The following is a 7,589-nucleotide window of genomic DNA, read 5'->3' on the forward strand; positions in this document are numbered from 1 at the left end:
TGGGATGAGCACTTAGCATTAATCGAGTTTGCTTACAATAACAGTTTTCATGCTACTATTGGAATGGCCCCGTTTGAAGCTTTGTATGGTAGAAGGTGTAGATCACCCAATGGTTGGTTTGAAGTTGGTGAGGCTACCACGACTGGACCGGATGTGGTGTTCGAGGCCATGGAGAAGGTTAAGTTAATTCGGAAAAGGTTGAAAACCGCCCAAAGTTGTCAAAAATCATACGCAGATGTAAAGAGGAAAGACCTTGAATTTTATGTTGGTGATTTAGTGTACTTAAAAGTTTCACTCGTGAAAGGGGTAAAGAGATTTGGGAAGAAAGGGAAACTAAGTCCCCATTACATTAGTCCCTATAAGATTGTGGATCGCATTGGGAAGGTAGCGTATAAAGTTGAATTGCCCGCGGAGTTATCTAACGTCTATCCAGTTTTCCATGTTTCTATGCTTAAGAAGTCTATTGGTGATTCTGTTGTTATTGATCCTTCTGAAAGCTCTGGTATTCAAGATAGTCTTTCATATGAAGAGATTCCGGTTGAGGTTTTTGACTTTCAAGTTCGTAGGCTAAGAAACAAGGAAGTTTCTTTGGTTAAAGTGCTTTGGCGAAATCAATCCGTGGAGAGTGCTACTTGGGAAGCCGAAGTGAATATGCGCGCCAAATATCCCCACCTCTTTCCTACGAATCCTGAGTATGTCAAAGGTATCGTTCTCTTTTGATTTAATCCTTATTGTTATGTTTATCTTGGCTTATGTGTTTTCTACGATATCCAAAAAAATCTAGAATGGAGTATATGCTTGGGCAAGATGATTTTTCTTTATATACTCATTTTCATAGTATTATTGACCTACCTATCAACATTCGAGGACGAATGTTTCCAAGGGGGAGATGATGTGATGCCCCGAAAAAAATTTTTGTTAAGATCACGGACGAAAATGTGTTAATTCTATTCTTTATCATGATTAATAATTTTTCTATCTGGAATTTCTGGATATACGACCCGTCATCGCGTATATCATCTAATAATCTTTCCAACGATATATGGATCATCCAAAACGGACACTCAAGCGATGAGTTATGATCATTCTGATCTAATCGTGAATAGTGGTGAACAGTAAATGTGCAGGAAAAAAATGCTAAGGCCAGGCGAATTTTAGGGTCAACTTCAAACGATCATAACTCCTTGTACATAATGATATGGGTGATCTACTATATTTCAACAGAAAGCTCTGAAAGTCCTCTTTCCAATGAAATTGGTTTCATCCAATTTGTCCATCGGAGCAAAACGTTATGGTCGATCTACTTCAGCCTATCAAAACAGTCCACCAAAGGACAGATTTGACATTATTTGATTTTTAAGGATATTTTGGTCATTCCCACTCCAATCCATCCAGGTAAACCATGGATTTAAGTCCATTAAGAGCATTCAATAGCTCATTTTTCTCCAAAATTTCCTAAAGGTCAAACCCCAACCTTACTACTCCAAATTTCATCCTTCTATGTCTCTTGATTAAACCGTAGAAATTTTAAATTGATTTGGGATTCGATTTGATCATGTTAAGGGCTTCGAGAAGCACCCTTTATTTTCGTGAATAAAGTTCCTGAGTTGGAAGTTCATATTCATCTTCCATTTTTATGTATGTGGGGCTTTGAACAAGATTATCCTTTCGATCTTGTGCCCGGTATTTTTGTTGAATTACATTGACATGAGATTTTACATGTTTTACCATGAATTGGAAATATGGTTTTATATCTTATATTATTGTCCATGAGCTATGGGATTATGTCATCCGATATGTGTATGATGTTGAGATGGAATTATGTCCAAAAAGTATTTGATTATGAGAGTATGATGATTTAATTTGTTAAGCCTTGATTTATACTATCATTCCACTATTTTCTTATTATGAATTTATAATTTATATTGGAAATTCTATATCCCTATAATGGGTTGATGTCTCAAGTACCATTAAATGAGAGTTGGATGAAAAATTGAGAAATGTTGATATTGAAGTTGCAATGAGTCTTGGTATTTTCCGGATGATTTTGATGAGTTAAATTATTAAAAATATTATGTATTGAGTCTTCACATCCTTGTCCAAATGTCGAGTCGGTCATGGTTCAATGCATTGATACCCTGTTGATATTAAGAAGGATTAAAATGTTTTGAGCTAAAATGTGTTGAGTTAGGAATCCACAAATTGATATGATTTGATAAATGAGAAAGAGATTTGATTTGGTCTTTATGATAGACCCTTATGATGTTGTGGTGGATTTCCTAACACATTCTGAGTTTGTCAGGGAGTAGTACTTAGCACCGAGAGGGAAATTTGGTATTTCCCTAAACCTATGTGCCGCCGTAGGGTTGTTTGATGATGATATTATTGACCAGAGAGCCCGATTATGATTATTGCAGTTTTAAGTTCGTACTCCCTGGCAAAGAGTATGACGCTCCCGCCAACAGGGGTTTCAAACGTTGTTATTCCACATAGCTCACGTGGTGTTGTCGGTTATAGGAAACTCCCCTGTCCATAAGAGTCATGTTTATTGAAATACCGAGTCACTCCAAGTTTTGATGTGGTAAGTCAAGTTGCCTATGATGATCTATAATGATTTATGAGGTTTTTCTCCTATATTTCCTATCTAAGATGTTATGAGTTACATGATTCAATGTCACTCAAGCCAGGTGTGTCATTATGGTCCGTATGTACGTTTTTACAAAATTTATGATATTATTTATATTTTGCATGCGCCCCCACAGACTCAATACGTATCTTGTGCTGACCCACATATTTCTCTATGGGCTACATTCTTACCATGATGTAGGTTCAGGTACTCAGCCGCAGCCGCGACAGTGATATCCGAGTGTCGCATCTACGTTCCTTCACTGGTGAGTCCTCACGGTTCGAGGACCAAGTTGCTAGTTTTGGTGCTGTTGTTTTGTGATCCCTTTGGTCTGTTGAGTCAGTTGGGGGTTTGTCCCAATGGCTCATTGATTTTGCTGTATAGAGGCTTTGTCAGACCAGTGTATTGTTGGGTTGGTATGTGTATAGACATTCCATATATGTACAGTCTAACGATATTCGGTGTCGTGTGCGATGTGATATGATATGTACTTATATATATATCCTTAGCATAGCGTGTATGTTGTTATGTTGGAACCAAAGGGTAGTGTTTTGACTTAAAGGGTTAGCTTGAGGCTACGTGTAGCCTTGGGCACCGTGTGGCATCTCGGGATGATATTTCGGGGCATTACAGTCACCTCCTAAAACAACAAACTAAACTACCTTCAAAATGATAAATTGACATTTCAAGTACCTACACTTAATCAATTTCAACTCATTAAGTCACCACCCAAGTCACCAAACTAAACCACATTCAAAATTATCAAGCATACCAAAATTCACAATAAAAAGTTCACATTTCAAGTACCTATGCTTCAACAAAATTAAAAATAAAAGTTCACCTTCAAACTAAGTTACTACACTTATTCACTTTAAGCAACATATTCATTTATAGTATAATAAGTCAAACAATTGAACAAGTGTAACAAAAAAAAATATAAGTAGAGGCGTCGCATGTCCCTCTCACACCATATAATCATCACAAAATTTCTATGGCTTTCAAAGCCTTCTACAGCGAACAATTCCAAACTAAACTACATTTAAAACTTCATTATAAGAAAATAGAGAGAAATCAACTTACCTTTGCTTGGCCTAAATTAAAGTGAAAGAGATAAGCGGTCACCAGAAAAAATAGTAAAGTAATCCTTTTACTGAATTTGGAATCTGTCAAATAGTAAAATTATTAGAAAGAATAATCTTTCTCTTAAATAATTACAACAATTTAGTAAAGGAATAGGAATAAGATTTCCACCCAAAAAAATCAAAAAGGAATAGTAAAAACGACAATGAATTTGGTCAAATTGAGCTAAGATCTTGCTCAATCTTTTCTTAAAGATTCAATCTTTTAACACAACTTGACCAACTAAGAGATCTCAACAATTACTAGTAGCATAAACAAGAAAACCCCAATTCATAACTAAGAAATTTTTTTTTTACCAATATATAAGCATTAGGTATGGTTAATGTCTTATTGATGAATCAAAAAAATGTAACTAACAAGATCCAATCTCAACAACTACAATGCCAAGAAAAAAGGAAAACCCCAACTCATAAACCCAAACATATAAAGAAAAGGCATGTACATAAAACCAAACACATAAAGAGAACAACTCACAAGTTGGATTCGCCGGAGAAGATAGTAGAGCTCCGTCGCCGTCATCAGATCCGTTCAAGTGTGTGTTGTGTGTGTTTAACGTTAAAGTGTGTGATTGGAGGGTTTTGGAGTTGTTGATGTGTTTGGATGGGAATTTGGGTGTGTTTTGTGTCAGTTTTGTATTTTATTATGAAGCACGGGTCGGGTCGGGTTAATGAATTATATATATTTTTTTAATTATTACGAAAACCGACCACATGTAGTCAATTTTTTAAAAATTATTTTTGAAATTAAATTTTAATAAATTACAATTAATAAATTAATAAAGTACAAAAATAAGTTAATAAATTAAAATTAATTTTTAACAAATTAAAATTTTAATAAATTCTATAATATTTATAACAACATTCAATTAATTTAATACAATTCGTATATATATAAATACATGGTAGATACACTGTGTATGGGACCCGGAAAACATCCAATTAATTTAATACAATTCGTATATATATAAATCAGATAAGTAGTTATTTTATCATCACATTAACACGAGTAGTATATTTCCTCAATCGTATATTAATATCAATGAATTTTACAAATTACTATAGATTTTTGGTTAATTAGATTTTAATACGATATTATATATATATATATATATATATATATATATATATATATATATATATACCTCGTAGTACTAGTCTTATGTTATTACAACTTCAACAACATACGCGTTTCTATATTGACCCAAAATAGTATATCCATTTCCCCAATAGTATGATATATATCAACGTATCATTCAAAATATTTTGATATATAGATTCAGTTATCTAGCTTTCGATTACTACATACGTCACTACACGAGATATACGTATATATACATATATTCAATTGTCTATCAGCTTTCAAATACATACTATAAATATCACATACACAATTTTACTACTCCATAATAATATACAACATATTACACATATACTCAGATACAAAACTTGTAAGCGAAAAAACTCAAATTCACTGCCAAAATTTGGCGGTCGCTCAAAATTTGAAATTAAAAACAAATGGTAAGTATATGTCAATTTCAGGATTCAATTTTCTATCTCCTTCCCCTACTTCCTTCCTCCTCCCCCCTCCCCCCCCCATATACCTGGTAATACTTGTCTTACGTTATTATAACTTCAACAACATACACGTGTCTACATTGACCCAAAATAGTATATATATTTCCTCAATAGTATGATATATATCAACGTATCATTCAAAATATTTTGATATATAGATTTAGTTATCTAACTTTTGATTACTGCATACGTCACTACACGAGATATACGTATATATACATATATTTAATTTTCTATCAGGTTTCAAATACGTACTATAAACATCAAATACATGATTTTACTACCTCATAATAATATACAACGTATTTCACAAATACTCAAATGAATTATCGATTACATTATCTTATGTCATTAATATACCTTCACTATATAATATGTATATACTATATATATATATATACATACACATATACACACTATCGACTATATCAAGTTCTAAATACGTACTATATATATCACATACATACACAAGTATATTATCCAATAATATAATGCGACGTGTTTCATATACATACTCAGATGAATGACTGATTAATTATATTTGATTAGCTTAATTATACGCTACTAGGTTTTGATTACATCGTTCATCAATTGATCACTACATGATATATATATATATATATATATATATGTATATATATATACAAAGATATTTATATATATGAAATATTGAATGCGTACTATATATATCACATCCACAAGTATATTACCTTATAATAGAACACATTCATTATACTTTTATGAATTATCAGTTATATATTACATTATTATGACTGCAATAGTAACATAATATCATTATCTCAACAATATGATATATATACACATATTTATTATACAAAGATTATGCATGTTTAACGTCATTTAACATATATACAAAGAAAAATATTTATTTTATATATTGAAACATAAGTAAAAGATAAAGATTTTGTTTAATGTAATTTATTTATTTTATTTGATATATTTTTTAGTGTAATTTTTTCATAAAATTTAAGAATGATTGATTTTTATTATTATTATATTGGTTATCGACTACGTGTGATCAGTATAATTTCAAAAAATTATATATATATATATATATATATATTAGATTATATATATAATTATTTTTTAATAAAAATAATATATATATTTGATTACATATATATAATTATTGGTTTCTAATAATTATTTAATTTTTAATTTTTTTTAAGTTCAGAAACCGACCACAATTGGTCGATTTTTTTAATTTAATTAAAAAACCGACCACAAGTGGTCAGTTTTTAAAAAATATTTTCTTTTTATTTAAATAAAAACCGACTACAAGTGGTCGGTTTTTTAAAATTATTTTCTTTTTTATTTTAATTAAAAATCGACCACAAGTGGTCTGTTTTAAAAATTAATTTCTTTTTATTTGAACCAAAAATCGACAAGAAGTTGTCGATTTTTTAAAATTAATTTCTTTTTTATTTTAATTAATAACCAACCACAAGTGGTCGGTTTTAAACATTATATTCTTTTTATTTTAATTAAAAACCAACCACCAGTGGTCGATTTTCTTTTAATTATATTTTTTAAAATAAAATCGACCACATGTGGTCGGTTTTGTTATTTTTTAAAAAATTTTATTTGTAAAATAAATAATAATTAATATAAAAATTATTGAAATGATTATTTTGAAATTTTAAAATGTAAAAGCAACCACATGTGGTCGCTTTTTAGAAAAAAAATTATTAAAAAAAAAAATCGACCACTTGTGGTCGGTTTTTTCTGACCACAATGTGCGATCGATTTTTTATGGTAGGTTTTTCCGATTTGTTTAGTAGTGGAAGCTGCTGAATTTTCCAACCTCTGTCACACCACTCTCCCCCCTGCTCGTGTTTTATCTCCCTTTCTTGGAATCCCCCCGAAAGGTTCTTTCAAACTCAATACCGACGGGTCCTGCTTGGGTAACCCTGGGAATGAAGGAACCGAAGGAATTATTAGGAATTTGAACGGGGATTGGGTAGTGGGCTTCGACCAACACTTTATTTATTCTACTAATAATTTGGGCAAAATACATTGTCAGGCCACTCAACTTGGCGTCATCTTTCACTTAGGCACCTCAAGTGGACATTATTTCTTTTTGGAACCTCAAGTAGCGTACCAGTGTGTCACTTTGCCACCTTTTGCTAAGTTGGCAAGGTGCGTGTAATAGACCTCCATGAAGGCGGGTTTCAACCCTTGTTTGGCTGATGTTGCGCCTAAGTTGCCCTATCAACAATCTATTAATT

Source organism: Capsicum annuum, chromosome 4, assembly GCF_002878395.1.
Source record: "Capsicum annuum cultivar UCD-10X-F1 chromosome 4, UCD10Xv1.1, whole genome shotgun sequence".
NCBI classification, from domain to species: Eukaryota; Viridiplantae; Streptophyta; class Magnoliopsida; order Solanales; family Solanaceae; genus Capsicum; species Capsicum annuum.